This window comes from Pongo pygmaeus, chromosome 3 (assembly GCF_028885625.2).
Source record: "Pongo pygmaeus isolate AG05252 chromosome 3, NHGRI_mPonPyg2-v2.0_pri, whole genome shotgun sequence".
NCBI classification, from domain to species: Eukaryota; Metazoa; Chordata; class Mammalia; order Primates; family Hominidae; genus Pongo; species Pongo pygmaeus.
This window is the reverse complement of record NC_072376.2, coordinates 55,782,380-55,801,417: the sequence shown is the minus strand read 5'-3', so window position 1 is coordinate 55,801,417 and position 19,038 is coordinate 55,782,380. Positions and strand designations below refer to the sequence as shown.

The 19,038-nt window shown below is 35.0% G+C and overlaps 1 protein-coding gene across 24 annotated transcripts in view; it reads left to right on the top strand.

Moving 5' to 3' along the window:
- The window catches only part of ADGRL3 (adhesion G protein-coupled receptor L3), an 849,533-nt gene that overhangs the window by 316,051 nt on the left and 514,444 nt on the right, over nt 1–19,038 (top strand). The gene's annotated exons all lie outside the window — the stretch shown is intronic.

Below are 19,038 nucleotides of genomic sequence, written 5' to 3'. Positions count from 1 at the left end.
AAGCATTTGGCTAGGGGAACTATGAATATCAAATCTTTCCTAAAACACAGTCACTATTCTGACCCAAGAATTTCTTGAGAGGGATACACATACAAGTAATACTAGCAAAAGAACATGAAACATCACAGTATTAGCTGAGTTTATCTTCTAGGCCCTGTTGAAGAGTTCTCTGGTAAAATAAGTTGGAATACTTTGTTTCAGTCAGGACCTAAGGGAGGTGCATCATTAATCCATTTGAGATTTGAGAGACCCGTGAGAGTTAAATGTAATTCTTCAATTACTGTAGCCACGAGGCAGAGTAAGAGCATGTGTAACTTTGCATTCTCAGTAGCTCTGTCTCCTAAGTCACATCGTTCAATCTCTCCATTCACACTGGCCTTTCTGCCTTGTAGTGGTGGTTTGGCAGCAGCAGCAGTGATGACGGGCAGCAAAGTGGTGGGCGAGTCCATGCAATTCCATAGAAGCCTGTAGAATGGATTCCAGTGTGTTCTCAAAATTCAAGGGCAATGGATAATAAACATTCTTTAAGAACTTCCTATTTTTCCCTTTCTGTTTTATTTGTATTACCTTTTCAAACTTGAAGTTTTCTAAATTGGGTGCGCCTTTATTATTCCCAGAATGTGCTTCAGTAGTCACAATGATTTCATCATAACTTTGTCTTATGATTTATATTGTAAAACAATAATATATAATGAATATTAGTTAATTAACTCCAATGCCTGTACATTCATCAGACTTTCTAGTATTAAGAAGAAATACAGAAATAATATTTAATTTATATGAATCCTATAAATATTTAAATCAGCAACTAATGTAAACACACACACACACGCACACACACAGCTGCTGGAAACTCTCTCTTCTGACAAAAATTCAGAATATCAATTAGAATCATTGTTTCTAAGAACTTTATACTGAATTTATTCCCCAGTTTTTATAGCTTAATGAGATTTTTCTGTATCACTAGATTTTAGTTTTTGGCATGTATGTGGCAAGTTACAGTGCAGTGATGGGTTTTAAATCACATTTTTTAATCAGTTTACAAATAGAAAAGCTGTATTATATTCTGTTTTGGACAGAGATGAAAACGAGAATACAAGCCAATTTTATGTGATATTTTTAATGGAGACTGAGGTAAACGTCTTGCGATTTAAAAGGTGCTTACAGAATTGTGTTAATCTGTCATGATGAGATGATACTTTTTGAAAGTTGCTTTTGTGCGAAAGTAATTTTATCAAGGAGACAGAGAATAAAGGTCATCTTAGAATATTCCCTGTAGAAAGAATAAAGAAGAATAAGTAAATATTATAGGGGCACAATCTTTCCTAATATGGAAGACAGTATATACAGCTAGAATGCTTGGACAGGTATTAAAAATGAAATTGAAGTAAGAGATATCACATTATCTTGAGCTCTTTAAATTGAAAAGACATGGAGGAATTTGAACAAGAAAATGTCAGTGAAATCAAGTTCTCACCTTTCCTCCCCTCCTCCACCTTCATAAAACAAAAACAAGTCTGTTCTAGAAAAAGATACTTTAAGAATATAAAGCTCAAAAATAAATAAAAGCATAAAGGCTGATATTAATGCAATCTTTGATTCAAAAACAAAATTGATATTACTTAAAAATATGTTAACCTCTGTTCGTTCTGTAGATAGCCAAACAGGCAAGTACAAATGCAATGAAAGCAGCCATAACAACAACATAACAAAATGCCCTTATTGGCTTGAAATTAAACTTTGTTTTTTTCCCCCCTTTGAATTCATTTGACTCTTGATAGCTAATAGCACTTGAGAGTTAATGAGTATTTGGATTCATACAAATTAGGACATCTTGGTAAAACAGCAAAGCATGAAGAATTTTTAAAAATAGTTCTCCTAAGTTTCTTTTTAGCATGTTAAAGCGGAAGGAAGTCTGAGGACAGATTTCCCAGTTAATGACTAGATATCAAGGCTTTCCCTAGAAGCTAAAGGAATGTTAATGTGTTTTTTTAAGTCAGCATATTTCTTGGTTTATTCTTTGTCTCCATGCAGCTGCATTAAAGTTCATTGAGAAGATCTACAAATAATGTTCCTACAAACCACACAGACAGTGGTGCCAGACCAGTACAACTTTTCTCTAGGAAAACAGCTAAAGCATTTCAGGCCTGACAAAACATCTGAAAAACTCTACTCTGGGCTCATTTTAAAGTTCATCTTTTGCAAGAGCCAAAAATGCTTCCACAATAGGGTTATGTATTTGATCAGTCCATTTGGAGAATTACATCAAACTCTACTATAATCTTTTTTCAAAAAAACTTTTTCCTTCGTACTTGGGTTTTAATATTTATAGATGAGGAGGCTTCTATAAACCTCTGTGTGTGTGTGTGTGTGTGTGTGTGTGTGTGTGTCTGTGTGTGTCTGTCTGTCTGCCTGAGGGGGAGTACTAAATGCAGGAATAATGTTTTAAGAATGTGTCATAGTTATGGAATTCTAAGGACCCTTGAGTACTAAACCTTAGATACCAGGAAATAACACCCAGGGATTTTTTTTTTTTCCTGTGAAACCAGTTTTTCTTCTGTTTTTCTCAATCTTTCCAACAGCTTTCTCTGCTCATTGTCATTATAAGTGACTGTCAACCTGAATTGTGCACCACTCCTCCCCGCCACAGCACCAACAACCAACTGGTACTTGCCTTCTCGCCTCTTAGTTCAGATTTCTAAGAAAAGAAATTTAATCCCCATTGGGTTAGGTAAATATCCTTTATCTAATTACTCATGTCACTAGTCATTCCCTGGCCCAGGGCCCACACAGTAGCAACTGTGTAACAGAGGCAATACTAGGAATACCTATTATAGGGGTGAGAATAAAGTTCTGTGGAGCATGTAGGGGGATTATCTATTTGTTGGGTTAGAGAAGGTGCCCCTGAAGATAAAGTGGCCTCTAAGCTGCAAACTAACAGACAAGTATTAGTTTGCCAAGCACAGAAATGGAAGAAGAAAGATACTACTCTGAGTAGAGGAAACAGCAACACAAGGGCCTAGTTCAGGATGATTGAAGCATAGGAGTCCCAAGGATAATTTCTAGATATCAGTCTAGTAATGATCTGGAGAAGTGGTCAGAGATCTGGCCAGGAGGAGCATAATGGTATAACATTATGAGGAGTTTGAAATTTTCCTGATGGTAGTGAGGGAAAAATTTAGTTGATCTTAGAGGAATTAAGCAAGGAGTGACACATTTGAAGAATTAACAAAAACAGTCTTCAAGACCAATGGAGTGTTCATCATGTTGATGCAGGTGGATAAGAAATAGAAGAGTCTGTTCTATTGGTGGGTCTGACTCAAGGAGTGAGTGATAGTAGTGATGATGACGGCCAGATAACAGGACTTAGATATTCATTGCACATGTGAGTAAGACAGAGGGAAAACCCAGAGGAGAAAACCAAGTATCTGGCTTGAGAGATTGCATTATAAATGAGTGTACCATTTACTGAGATAAGAAAGACAAGAGGAGATGGAGAATATAGGCAAGGAATAATGATGTTGTTAACCAACCATTTACTGATTGAACAGAAACCCAACTTTCTGGCCCCAAATTTAAGGACCCATAACTTAAATACAATATACAAATCTGAAAAAAAAAACTAAACTAAAAATGTTATGTGTTTAGGATAAGTGATTCTTAATTAAAAAATAATAACAGGTAGCCTTATTATTTGTTAGGCATCTTCTTTTGGCCCAGATGTGATAAGACGTCCAGAAACATTAAGGGTATCTGCTAGGATTTTCATTCAATCCTTCCTTCTACTTCCCAGTAATACCTAGCAGGGATATAGTGGAGCCAAGATTGGTTCTGAATTTTGAGCTCTGCTGTCTTTCTAGGCCTAGATGTATTTGACATTCATTCAGTTGTTAGTACAATGTTCCAATGCAGAATTTGGAAAGAAGCAGGAGACCACTCTGCCCATATTTGCTCTCATTAATAATGTAACATAGCACACACTTCAGTAAAATAATAACAAAGAGTAATCTCCCTGTGTCTTTTGAGAATGCTTCAAAAATGAACCTTGATTAATCTCTTGCCTAATTATAACTGGTTATTAAATAGCATAACCCTTGATGACAGTGTAAAGTGATGCTTTATCTTGAGGAAATGGTTAATGTTCTCATTGATTAAGACTCTTGAAAATAAAATCTGTGATCAAAAAGGAAGTGCTTTCAAAGTTCAAGATCCAAGACCACAATTGCCAAGCTTACATAATTTTACATACGATGATGTAATAAACTGTTAGGAGCAGGAAAAGGGTGGCAAAACCTCATTTGTTGGGTTGCTTGTAACACCATGATTTGGGAATAGAGGGAGCCAGTTCTTTTGTACATTATGAGATCACTAACTAGAGAAGTCATTCACACTGGGCTAAATGAAGAACAGAAAGAAGTAAATATAGGCTGCTTTAAAACCTGTAAGCCAGAAGGCCTACATCTAGTTTAACAAAGTTAGTAGGAAGCACTTTTCTCTCTTGCTCCAAATCCCATCACCGCACGTCTTATCCTTCAGCCACATGGAGGTTGTGTCAATTTACCAGACAAACATGCTTGCCACTATACCTTTGGCAAATATTACCTTTGCTGGTCAGAATGTCCTATGGACCATGTAACTCCTCTTCAACTCAGCTTAAACATTTATTGTAGTGTTGAATCCAAGTGATTTTCCCCCACTTTCACTCATCCATAGTCTTATTCCTGACAGAACAGTTTCTATTCTCCTGATTTTGAATTTGACTGGTCTGAAAATTGTGCGTGTGCATGTGTGTGTGTGTGTGTGTGTATGTACGTGTGCTTGTGCATGCATATGTGACAATGATGAGTAATCCTTCTGGCATCTTCTCATGTTCTTACTTCCCTTACTCCTAAACTTTTGGAAAACATGGTTCTAATTTTGTTACTACATTATAGTCTGAAGTGTGTAGGTGAAGTCTAGGAATTTGTGGGAAAGTATGAAGATGAAAGATATTTTAACAGAAGAACAGGGATCAATTTTGCTACAACAACGGAAAACTCTGTTTTACAAGTTCAGCCTTTTGGATGTATCTCTTTGCTGCAGGAGAATAATATAATGTGGCTTTTAGAGTGCTGTGTTAGCTGCCTTCTTCTATATGACACTGTAATATTATTTCAGGTTTAAAAGCACCTGTTCACATTTATTTATGTCTTTCAGTGAGGTTTGCCATTTTAGACAAGACTTAGAGTCTAATTGACATGCATAATACGTTATTTGCACATCACTGTTCAGAATTCTTATGTGCATCTAGGGTCAGTCATATTATTATTTTATGTGGGAAGAAAGGTAATAGGCCTCTAGGGAAATAGGTCAATTATGGAGATTTTTTTTTAAGTGCTTGGTAGCCCTAAAGATAATTTCAAAGAATTTCTTTAAGACCCTGTTTTTCTCCTAAATGGTGTAAATACCAGAAGGATGTATCCAATTGAAAATAAATGTGCGAGCTTGACCTTCAAGTATTTCCAGAATAGTATAAGCTCAGTCTTTTTTTCTATTGGTGTAAATTACAATTTATATTCCCTCTTTAAAAAGCATGTGAGTAGCTTTTCAAAATACTTACAGAAATTATACTTTTGACTATTGAATTTTTTCACAAAGAGTATGAATAACTAGAAAATAGGTGCTAAACTTTGACATTTAGTGCTCAAAACGTTTTGGTTTTAAATTTAATTAAGAATGTGCTTTAAATTGTTTCATTAAACTATTGAGCATCTGCCATGTTCAAAGTATTATACGTGTGTTCCAAAGGAGCAAATTTTATACAATGACAGATACTTCTCAGAATAAGTCAATTACTAGGAAATATCTTCCTTTTTCTTCTCTATCCCCTTACCTAAAACAATGTGTGGTATAATAAAGATCTGAAGTGTATCCCAGATTCAAAGAGGAAACTTACGTTATATTTGTAGAAGCCTTAACACAAAATTCAGGTGAAAAGAAAGGGCAAGTCAGATGATGTCCATAAAACATCAAATTTTTGTAGACTGCCTTATGCTCCTGTTTTTAGAATCTACATTTCCCATTTATATAAGTCTCCAGTACAGAAATGCAGAAATTTGGCCAGGTGTTCTAACTTATTCTCTCCTTCATATATACAATTAATTAAATTGATGATTTTTTTTCTAATTCTTACTGCTTAAGGAGCTATTTCTTTTTCTTGGTTATTAGGCATATCTTTAATTCTTCTTCACTACTTTATTTTTACTGCAGCAAAGATGCTACTAGTATGGAATTGCAGTAAATGGGCTTTGAAGTCAGATTTGTTTCAGTCTCAGCTTTACTGTTTACTATCTTACCCAAGTCCAGGGACTTATATTCTTAAAATCTTTGTTATCACATCTATAAAGTGTGATATAAAAATGCATATATTGTAGTGATGTTGTGAAATGGTAAAGCATGTGGTTCCTGAGACCTAGTAAGTGTTCCCCACTACTGTTTATCCCTTTTTTTGACTTTCTGTTTTATAATAATCAAAACAGAGATATATAATGGAAGATCCATGAAAAATGTTTAATAAATTCATTTATTTACTTGTTAATATAGCTGTATGGATTGGGGAAAAGCAAAATAATTTTTGAAAATACTGGCTTTATATTTTGGGCACATTCAAGAGTTCGTAGCTTGGTAACTGAACATTGATTATAAACGTTTGGGAGAGACAGTAATTTAATTCATATATTTCTTGTGCCTACAACATCTATGGTACCCTTTATAAGGTTGTTCCTTTCCTCAAGGACTTTGCAATCTGTTGCTAGCAAGAGAAAGAATAGGTAAACTAGGTATGCAGTCAACTCTATGATTTGGTGGAATATGGTGTCAGTTAAATGCTGTCATATTTTAAAGAAGAAGGAAATGACATTCCTGGTATGAGATGGAGATAAAGGAGAAAGGAGGATTGATAAAGCTCTTTTAGATAAGGTAGTATTTTAATTAACTCTTGAGAAAAAAATTCCTAGGATAATTTGCAAGCATAGATGAGAGGTAGTAGAGGAGGGTGTTCCAGAGAACTGGGTTATGTGAATAAAATTACAGTGGGGGAGAATTATGACATTTTTATGAAATGTCAAATAGTCTAATTTAACCAACAACAAGAACACGGGGAAAGAAATAGTGAGACAGGAAGTTTGAAGGGCAGTTTGTAGCTACCTTATAAGGGGGTCTTAAATGTCAGGGTGAGACTCTGTACATAATTGTGTCCGTAGTGGGGATTCTTTGGAAGCTTCTAATTAGAGTTGCAGTTTAGAACCTGCTACAGTTGTGTGGGAAAAGTTAGGATAGAGTGGGACTTAAAAGTAGAGAGCTCAGTTAGGTTATTGCCGTAGGGCAGAAGGTAATGAGTGTCTGAACTGGGGAGATAGCAATGGGGATGGAAAGAAGAGGAATGATGTGAGAGATGCACAGATAGTACTACTGGGCTACTAATTGGATGTGAGAGGTGAGGTCGAGGGAAGAATCAAAGATGCTGAGGTGACTGGGTGGTACCATTCACAAAATTAGGATGTCAAGAGGGAGCATTGCCTTTTCAGGAAAAAAATAATGGTGAAGTTGGTCTTAGATATATTGAGTTAGAGGTTCAAATATGAAGCAGATTCTGAAAATGTGAATCTTTGTCAAGAGAAAAGTGATCATTAGTGATAAAAGTTAGCAATTTCTGACAGAGCTGATAAAGAGATTGATTGGGGTTGATGAGATTGCCAAAGCAGGGAAGGGACAAGGAGGGATGCTGGGGACGAACTTACCTTTAGAGAAGGAAAAAATGCAAGCCATTGAGGGTGGTCAAGACATGGGTTGATACAATTGGTAAAACTGAAGTGAAGTTCCATACTTTTCTTATGCTTCGCTCCTTGGCCAGCCTCTGCTAATGCTAATCCACAGAAAGCTCATACAGATGTAATAGGGTGATCACCGAGCATGAGCTAAGTGGATGAGAAAATGATTGTTTTTGATTCTCACTGATAAATTACTGACTCAGTGACCTTTCATAAATGCCATATTTTTAAGGAGAGCAAGTAGTAGAGGATTAGACTTGTGAGTTTTATGTGATAGAAATGAGGAAATATGACTAAGTTTAGTGATTTTCCTCCATTTTGAAATTGTTATACCTTTTTTTTTTTGCTTTTGATCATTGGTTAGTTGTAAATCATTAGACTAAAGTAGTGTTGGAGTGAACACAAATTGGAAGACTGTAATACACTTGGCTGGGCATGATGGTTCATGCCTGTAATCTTAACACTTTGGGAGGTCAAGAAGAGAAGAACACCTGAGGCCAGAAGTTTGAAACCAGCCTAGGTAACGTAGTGAGACCCTGTCTTTATAAAAGAAAAAAATAGCTGGGTGTGGTGGTGCATCCCTGCAGTCCCAGGTAATCAAGAGTCTGCATTTGAGCCCAGAAGTTTGAGGTGGCAGTGAGCTATGATTGTGCCACTGCAATCTAGCCTGGGCAACAGAGTAAGACCCTACCTCAAAAAATAAATAAATACATAAATAAATAAGTTTAAAATGTTTAATTCGAGGAATGTTGTAATACCTTATAAGTAGAGAAACATTGGGATATTTTTGAATCAGTAAGTAGATGAATATAAGTATATTTTCAAATAGTCTATAACAAAAACAAAGTGAAGACTTTAAAAAAGTCATTTTAAAATTCAAAAATTACACTGTGGCCAAAATATTTGTCATGAGTGATGCATTTATTGAAACTAGCCTTGAAATATGAAAAAGTAAGTTAACATTATTTGCAACACATTTTTTAGACATAGAAATATTTATATTCATCTTTATTTCTGCCAACAAGTTAATACATTAATACTTTCATAGTTTAAAAATATCAGGAATTCAAAAACATATAGATTTCTCAATTTTATTGGAAACTTCTTATAAGTGTATTTCCATAGTTTCACATCTGAAAGAAAAAATATTCCGTTCTGTCCATCTAATGCTTATAAATTTCATTTCATTTATATTAAATAATGTAATTATGTCTAATGGGAGATAATCTAGCAGAATTATTTGAATGGTCTATGAAGATATATATTTTGTTGATTTATTTCTTACCTTTATTTTATTTCTTAAATTCTTTGTCATCCTTAAAGAAACAGCTATAGCAACATAGTATTACTGAAAAGGTACTTGTGTGAAACCTGTTATTGTATTTCTCCCATCTTTAATTGACATATATACACATATGTACATATCCATAAATTTATATATAATTGTTGCATATGTGCAATTTAAACAAATTAGAAATGTTTAGGTAACTCATGGATAGAAGTCTACTTTAGATTAACTATGAATGCCACTTACGTTTTTGTTGTAGTTCAGAGAATCCTCCATTTGGAATTTTTGTAAGATGTTGATGTAAATTAAAAGAATATTATTATTAATTGAAAATTTCAAGTCTTGCTTTTGGTTTTTGTTTTTAATGCTATGAAATGTATTCACTTTTTTTCCATTAACAAGATTGTGGTGTAGACTTTGAGTTATAGAGCAATATAGCAAGGAGACAATAAGGTAAGAGCTTTAAAAGTAAGCATAACTTAAAACCCTCTCATTGACTGGGCCTTCCCACTTTAACACCATCATATCATACAGTTTCTGGTGCCTCCACTGTGTTCAAACTCCACTTTTCTTGGTTTTGTTCTCTCACCACCATGCCCTTTCCTCTCTTTTGTTGCCATTCTAACCTCCAGTCATCTTTTAGTTCTTGGCACTTGGGGTGTGAAGCAGTGTAATTTAGTGATTAAGAAGATGGATGCTTGGTCCACAATGCCGGGTGTCCAATCATGACTCACTTGAAAGATGTGTGACCTCACTATGCTTCGGTTCCCTCATTTTTCTAATAGAAATAATAACAGTCATAACTCATAGGATTGTTGTATTACATGAGTTAATTCACATCAATTACTTAGAAAAATTCTATCACTTGCAGCAAGCAGTCAGTGTTAGTGATTCTATTCTTCTCTCTTCTCTCTGTTTTATTCTGTTCCATGTTCTCTATGTCACTTCCTCTGGGAAGTCTTTCTCAGTCTCTGGAGGTTGGAATATGACAACACTATCATACCTAGTCTGTTTACTTATCTGTTTTTCTCCTTGGACTCTGTTTAAGAATGGAGGATATATCTTTCATCTTTACACCCCAAACACCCAGCACTGAGCATGCTGTGTAGAAGGTACTCACAATTGTTGAATGAGTAAATAATAGGATTTTGGAGATATGTGCCACCATATGAGGATTTATATAGATTCAACAATAGCCTACCATACTGAGTAAGCTCTAGTAGAAGGTAGGACTGAAAGGCTAAGAGACCAAGGTGCCATAATTCTAGAACCATGTGGTTTGTTTCTTCTCTAGCCGGAGGCAAGGATGCAGATGGGGGTAGGTTTACACAATTAGGATAGGAATCCATGAGGTGGAAGGGCCACACTTCCTTAATTTTGTTTTATGCCATGTTGCAATATCATAATTCACTTTCTGTCACATCAGCTATTTCTGCTGATGGTGTGCTTACAAAGACCAGATATGCAAGGAAGCTCAATAGCTGGAAGGTGCCTAGAGGTAGTAGCACAAGGCTTACTCTATTGGCGAGATTCTGTGACTCAGACACCTGGCCACAGCTGTAGCTCACTGATTTAACCTGGTGAGCTACTAAGGCTTGTACCTGAGTTTTTCAAGCAGAGAACTCATTATGGTCATAATGATGCCATAATGGATGTCACTAAAGGAGACAGATTTAGAGTCAATGAATAACAATCTGGAAGTGATATGATCTGGGCTTTATGAATATTCAAAATTTATGGTCTTTTCATGTTTTTCTAAGTGACAGTCTTATTTGTTCCATTCTTGTTATTGATGTTCAGCAGAACTGTATTTTATAATATGTCTGTAGCTTCCTAAGTTACTGTCTATTCTAAGTACATCTTACAAGTTCTGGATATGTTTCCCAAGCTACTTGTCTATCCAGTATGTATATTTAACACACAAGTTTTATCTATGCCTTTTGTTTCTTTTAACCTACGGCAGACTGGATATTCTCAATTAAAACAGCAAACACTATATTACATGTATTATAGTTAGGCTAACCATATGTTCTAGTTTGCTTAGAGAGACTCAGTTTACACCAGCTATTCTGCAGTAATCCTTAATAGTGTCCTCTTTCGCTCCCAAAGTGTCCTGATTTGGGTGATAATTTATATAATCACCTTGGTTATAATCCAACATCTGCTACTTACAAAACTATGTAAATTGAAGTAGATTATTTAATATCTCATCTATAAGTTAGTGGATTGGGGCTAGGTTATTTGTAAAGCTCTTGCTAAATTTGAAATTATTTGACATTTATGGAATGATATGTAAAGCTTTTTGCTTCTTTAAGTCTATTCATAAGACTTCTGCCCTCAAGACCAGTTTTTTTTCATTACAAATGGTTCTAAATGCAAGTTTAGCATAAATGTATGCATTAACTGCTTTGAAATGTGCAAAATTAAAGTTTTAATTTATATTGGGACAAAATATTTAAGACATTATGACCATAGATTTAAAAGTAAAGAAACTAAAAGTGCTTTTATTAATTCCTTTAGAATTGAGTATATTAAATAAAGGGCTTTGAAATCACTACATGTGGCTTTAAAAATATTTTATGGCTTTAAATTCAACCAATGCTTGTATTCCTTATCTGTACATTGAATTAAATAGTTGGCAAGGAATACTAGTTTCTAAGGAAATTAATGATTTTAGTTTTCAGTATGATGTATTTCCAGGTGTTCATGAGCCAGTTCTGTAGGGATTTTGAAAATAATGGGTATTAAATTAAATAGAATATTTAGCCACAGATTTGGACATTATCTACAGAGAGAAAATTGCATAAGTGCATGAATTGTCTCAAAAGTGTTAGTGTAGATATAGAAGGTAGTGAAGAAAATGCAGATAGCATTTCTGACTGTCTCTGCTGGTCAGCTGTTCCCTGGGTCTGTCAAGAGGTACAACTATATGGTCTTTCAAGAGGACAACTATATGGACCAATTTCTATACGGTCTTGCCATACAGAAATTGGGTTTGCTACCCTCCCTTAAAAAAAAAAATCTTCACAGAGTATATGGATATTTGAACTATTTCTTTTTAATGCAACAGTACTTGTGTCAGTTCTTGTCAAGGCTGGAAAGCTCCATGGCTCAGTGCTGAGTTTGGTAAACACAGACTGTGCAGAGATAGATTTTTGCCTTTTGGAATTTTATACTTTTGTTGTTATTCTAGTTCTGAGGGGGTGGGATAATATGTTAATTCATTATTTAAGTTTCCCTGCACCTCAGCTTAGATGATCTGATTCTACTGCAAATATGATACTACCAGCTCTGTGTAGTGCCTCATTAATTTTGAAAATATCAAGAGATTTGATAGGTGATTAAGTGACTTGAGCTGGTGAAAACTTCCTCACTCTTACAGGTATATGGAGAAGCAAGAATATTGGAAACATATTCATCTGTGTATTTTTGGCAGTTTATGTAAATTAGTATAAATGTAGATGGCAACACTTGGCTCTTAAAAGTACTAGAGAACTTATCACATTCTCTTTAATTATGGCTATGTGTATTTTTCTTCCTTATTTGGTTATAAAATCCTTGAGGTAAGGACCCATGCTTTATTTATCATACATTTGCCAGAGTTCTTAATATAATCCACAGCTCATAGTATTAACTCCATAAATATTTCCTTACTGGTTATTAATTGTAATGCAAATGGCAAAATATTTGTGATTTATAGTATACCACCTATGAAATAATGAAGTTGCTGCAAAAATATTGCGATGATTATATTGGCATATCACCTCAAGCTGGTTGAGCAAATAAAAGCAAAGAAAATGAGCGTGTGTATGTGCATACATGTTCTTTCACAGACCTGAATCTTGGTAAAAATAATTAGGTGCATTGCTCCCACCTGCACCCTTAGGAAACAAGGGTGTTTTGTTCTGTATTCCCCTAGTCTAACTTGCATTATACTAACAGGCTAAAGTTCATATTTCAGTTGTTTGCTTCTGGGCTTTGCAGAAGCTGCTCACTAATCCCCTTGGGATTGTGGAAAGGGAAAAGAGGTGAGTGCCTTGCATCATTCTGTGGCCGCCTCAGGGATTCATTCAAGAGCCTTAGTGGCTTGATGTGGTGAGAGTGGTGAACAACCTTCCAGCTGGAAAGACATTATTATTATAGCATTTCATTTCCTTCCTTCCGCAAGCATTTACTATGCACCTACTCTGTGTACATAAATGACTGCATCCAGACCCATGATAGAAATCTGAAGATTTAACTCCTACTTGGGAAGAAATTACAAATGAATAGATAAAATATAAGAAGCAAAGAGACCAATACTGATTTCAATAATCTTTGAAGTGTACAGGATGCTTGTTGTAATAGAATTTCCATGTATGATGTACTCTCTAAATTTCTAATAGTACACTTTACATTTCCTCACGTTTTCATTGCTGTGCCGTTAGTAATTATTGAGAAAAGCAGAAAGATCTTTTTATCATCCAGTATAATTTTTGTTAGCCTATGGAAATATTATTTTCACCTTTCATAACCTAACTTTAGAGTGTGTAATACAGTGTGTTTCAAATGAAGGTGGTGTGTTCTACCACATGCATATAAAATAAGGAAAGGATCATTTTGGTTCTCTGAGTAGATTACTTATTTGATATCATTCAATCTGTTTTATAACATGAAATAATCAACAAGCTAAAACAAAATATTTGGTAGAATTGATGATCTCTTCCCTTAGGAGTGATCTTGGAATCAGAAGGCATACCTTAATTTATACAGAGGTCACCAGTTTCTACTGCCTGTGAGGAAGGAAGGCAGTCAGATATGCGTGACTGCATCTAGACAGAAAAAGTCTTGCATTTATAGCCAGAGCAGCTTTTTGCTTTATCTTCAAAATTAGAATAAAAGCTTGTATGACTTGGAGTGGGAAAAAACTTTATCAGCAAGATCATTAATAACTTGGGACTCAGCTTTTCAAGTTACAATTAGCTGCTCAACAGCTGTGACCTTCAAGAGCTACTCATTATTGTTGGTCCTGATTGTTCACTCCCACTGTAGAGCTCTTTTCAGAAATAGTTTCTCTGACATCATTGACCCCAGGGGTCAGAGTGAGAAATGAGTCTTCAAGTACTCATTTGTAAGTCTTGTTTCTGCAGGATGCTGCATGAGTGTGTGTGTGTGTGTGTGTGTGTGTGTGTAAGGAATTCAACTGATGGCTAATGCCTCATTGTAAATCCAGCTGTTTGGTCAGATCCCAATTAGGATGATGCCTGTTAGATGAAGAGGCACTCCTGGGAGCAGCCAAGGGATTCAGTGGCCTCAAATACAGAGTAAAACCGATAGTAACACCGGCTCTGTTTTATTTAGATGTTTAAAAAAAAAAAAAAAAGGTCTCAACACACATGCTTGCCAAACTCTGCCATGCACTGTGTAGCATCTCAACGGATCAGCAGGGATTTTAAACCTGCGATGTGTTTGGCATACACTGCAACCCAAAGAGAAAGTGGGGATTAGAGAAACTGTAGTGAAGTATGAAATGAAAGCTCAGTTGGAAAAGGAGGACTGGATTATGTTCAGCTTCTTTGCCTCAGTTCCTTTAGATATTAAGAACATGGGACTCTTTGGAAAAAGGCATTTACTTCCCAGGACAAGGTGTAGTGCATAATCTCTACATTCTGAAAGCAGCCTTAATTAGGGAAAAATCTATCTGCCATAAAACAAAAGAATAAGGAAATTGACAGGAAAGCTGATAGAATTTTGATAAGGATGTTTCTGGCCAATGAAGACCCAGAATTAAATCTTATGCTCTGTGGGAGTCTTATCAGTAAAATGTATATATTATGAAGTTTTTCAACATGCACCCTTGGCAGTTTCAACCTAAGCTCTCAAAGGTTGAAGTCATTGTGATGTGGCAAATGGGATCTCTGTAGGAAGAGGTAGACTGGTTTTAGCTCTGACTCACTTCCAAACCACGGGAATTAGGACAGCACCTCTGGGCTGTGTGTATGAGTCCTCAGTTGTGAAAACAAAGGAACTAGGTTAGACTTGGACAATATATATTTCCCGGGAAACTGGGCTAGACTGTAATCTCTCTGAGAGCATTTGTATTTCTTTATCACCTTCATTGTAACTATTTTCACTAGTTTCACCATTACTAACCTCAGTAACTAGAAGATAAACCATTGAATAAAATCTAAATAAATTTCAGAGATCCCTTTCTTTGTTCTCTGACCTTAGCCTCTGTATCATAGCATGCTTAATTGTTTTTTATGTCTATTGTAAAATGGTTAGGTTGTCTATTTTCTATTTTTTGAAATGACCACATGGATTAATTTTCTAATATTATGATTTCTAAAGCATAGCTTTGCACTCAAATGTCTGATGAGGTTCTCCTAATAAATAACTTATTACTGGTGAAATGGACACTCTTTTTGACATTTTAGCGTAAAAAATATGCAAATTAATAACAATGACATCAATAAGTAACTTAGCGAAAAAGTGCTATATACTAGGTACATATTTTTTGTTATTTTATTTTATTTTATTTCAGATTCAGGGGATACATGTGCAGGTTTGTTATATGGGTATATTGTGTAATGGTGACACAATTTTGATTTTGTTGCATTTGCTTTTGAGGTCTTAGTCATAAATTATTTGCCTAGACCAATGCACAGAAGAGTTTTTTCTAGGTTTTCTCCTAGGGTTTTTGTTGTTTCAGGTTTTGCATTTAAGTCGTCTTTATCCATCTTAATTTTTCTATATGGTGAGAGATAGGGGCCCAGTTTCATTTTTCTGCATATGGCTAGCCAGCTTTCCCAGCAGCATTTATTGCATAAGGTGTCCTTTCTCCATTGTTTATTTTTGTCAGCTTTGTCAAAGATTAGTTGGTTGTTACTGTGTGGCTTTATTTTTCGTTCTATTCTGTTCCACTGGCCTATGTATCTACATTTATGCCAACATCATGCTATTTTGATTGGTCTTGCCTTATAGTTTAAAGTCAGGAAATGTGATGTCTCCAGCTTTGCTCTTGTTGTTTGGAATGCGTTAGCTATTCAGCCTCTTTTTTGGTTCCATATAAATTTTAGACTTTTTTTTTTCTAATTCTGTGAAAAATGATGTTGATAATTTGTTAGGAAATGCACAGAATCTCTATGTTGCTTTGGGGAGTATAGTCATTTTAATGATAATTGACTCTTCCTATGCATGAGCATGGCACTTTTTCTATTGGTTTATGTAGTCTACAATTTCCTTCATCAGTGTTTTGTGGTTCTCCTCGTAGAGGATTTTAAACTCCTTCATTAAATGTATTCATAGGTATTTTATTATTTTTGTGTGTGGCTATTTTAAATGGGATTGAGTTCTTAATTTGGTTCTCAGCTTGAGAATTGTTGGCATATAGGTATGCAACTGATTTTTGTGTATCAATTTTGTATCCTGAAATTTTACTGAAGTCATTTATCAAGTCTAGGTGTCTTTTGGAAGAGTCTTTAAGATTTTATAAGATCATGCCATCAGTGAACAGAGATAATTTGACTTCCTCTTTTCCAGTTTGGATGCCTGTTATTTCTTTCTCTTGTCTGATTGCTCTGGCAAGAATTTCCAATACTATGTTGAATAGGAGTGCTGACAAGTGGACATCATCATCTTTTTTGAGTTTTTAGGGGGAATACTTTCAACTTTCACCCATTTAGTATAATGTTGGCCATTAGTTTGTCATATATAGCTCATACTATATTGAGGTTTTTTTTTATGCCTAGTTTGTTGAGGGTTTTTTACCAAGAAGGGATGTTGGATACTGTCTAATGCTGTCTCTGAATCTATTGAGATGATCACATGGCATTTGTTTTTAATTTGATGTATGGAGTAAATCAAATTTACTGAATTGTGTATGTCTAACCATCCTTGCATCCCTGGAATAAGACCTATTTGATCGTGATGGATTATTTTTGGATGGGGTGTTGGATTTGGTTTGCTAGTATTTTGTTGAGGATTTTTGCTTCTGTGTTCATCAGGGATATTGGTCTGTAGTTTTCGTTTGTTGTGTCATTGCCAGATTTTGGTATTAGGATGATGCTGATTTCATAGAATTTGTTAAAGAGGAATACCTTCTCCTCAACTCTTTGGATTAGTTTCATTAAGATTGGTACCAGCTTTTCTTTGTACATCTGGTAGAATTCAGGTGTGAATCCACCTGGTCCTGGGATTCTTCTCGTTGGTAGTTTTTTTTACTACTGATTCATTTTCATAACTAATTATTGGCCTGTTCAGGATTGTATTTTTTTTCCTTGTTGTTCATTCTTGTGAGATTGTATGTTTCCAAGAATTTACCCACTTCTCTAGGTTTTCTAATTTGTGCACATAGAGATTTTCATAATAGTCTCTGATAATCTTTTGTCTTTCTTTGGCATTGTGCTTTTTTCCATCTTTTCTTCTTCGTTAATCTAGCTGGCATCTATCAACTGTGTTCATCCTTTCAAATAACCAATTCTTTACTTCATTTATTCTTTGTATTTTTAGGCTCAATTTTATTTAGTTCTTCTTGATCTTTGTTATTTCTTCCCTTCTACTAGCTTTGAGTTTGGTTTGTTCTTATTTTTCTAGTTCCTTTGGGTGTGATATTAGGTTGTTAATTGGAAATCTTTCTATATTTTTGATATAGGCAATTAGCACTATAAACTTTGCTGTTTTTTTGCTGTATTCCAGAGGTTTTGGTATATTATGCCTTTTATTTGTTTCTAAAATTTTTTGATTGCTGCCTTAATATTGTTGTTTACCCAAAAGTCATTCAGGAGTGAGTTGTTTAGTTTCCATGTGCTTGTGTGGTTTTGAGAGTTCCCTGTGGTACTGGTTTCTAATGTTATTCCACTTTGGTATAAGATGATACTTGATATTATTTCAATTCTTTCGAGTTTATTGAGACTTGCTTTATCGCCAAGCATATGGTCAGTTTTAGAGAATCTTCCATGTGCAGATGAGGAAAATGTATATTCTACATTTGTTGGGTAGAGTGTTCTGTAGATATCTACTAGGCTCATTTGGTCAAGAGTCTAGTTTAAGTCCTGAGTTTCTTTGTTTTCTGCATTGATGATCTATCTGCTGCTCTCAGTGGGGTGTTGAAGTTCCTCACTATTATTGTATGGATATCTATCTCTTTTGTTAGGTCTAGTAGTATTTGTTTTATAAATCTGGGTGCTCTGGTGTTGGGTGCATATATATTAAATTTAGGATAGGTAAATCTTCTTGTTGCGTTGAACCCTTTATCATTATATAATGCCTTTCTTTGTATTTTTTTAGTATTGTTGGTTTAAAGTGTCTTTTCATTGATACAAGAATAACCATCCCTGCTCTTTTTTGTTTTCCATTTGCGTGATGTATCTGTCACCACCCCTTTACTTTGAACCTGTGGATGTCATTACACATTAGGTGGGTCTCTTGTAGACAACAGATGGTAGGCCCTTTTTTTTCCCAATTTGCCAGATAAATCTTTTAAGTGGAACACTTAGACTTTTTACATTCAAAGTTAATATTGATATGTGAGGTATTATTCTTGTCATAGTGTTGTTAACTACTTGCTTTGTACTCTCAATTGTGTAACTGCTTTGATAAGATCTGTGAATTTTGTACTGATGTGCGCTTTTATGTTAGTGCATATTATCCTTTTATTTCCACGTTTAGAACTCCTTTGAGCATTTCTTGTAGAATGTGTCTAGTGGCGAAGAATTCTCTTAGCATTTGCTTGTCTGGGAAAGACTTTATCTCTCCTTCATTATGAAGCTTAATTTGACAGATTTGAAATTCTTGCCTTGCATTTTTTTTTTTAATTTAGGTAGTCTAAAAAGAGACCCTCAATCTGTTTTGGTTTGTAAAGTTTCTGCTGAGAAGTCAACTGTTAGTCTGTTGGGATTTCCTTAATAAGTGATTGACCCTTTTCTCTATCTGCCTTTAAGGTTTTTTTCTTCAGCATTGATT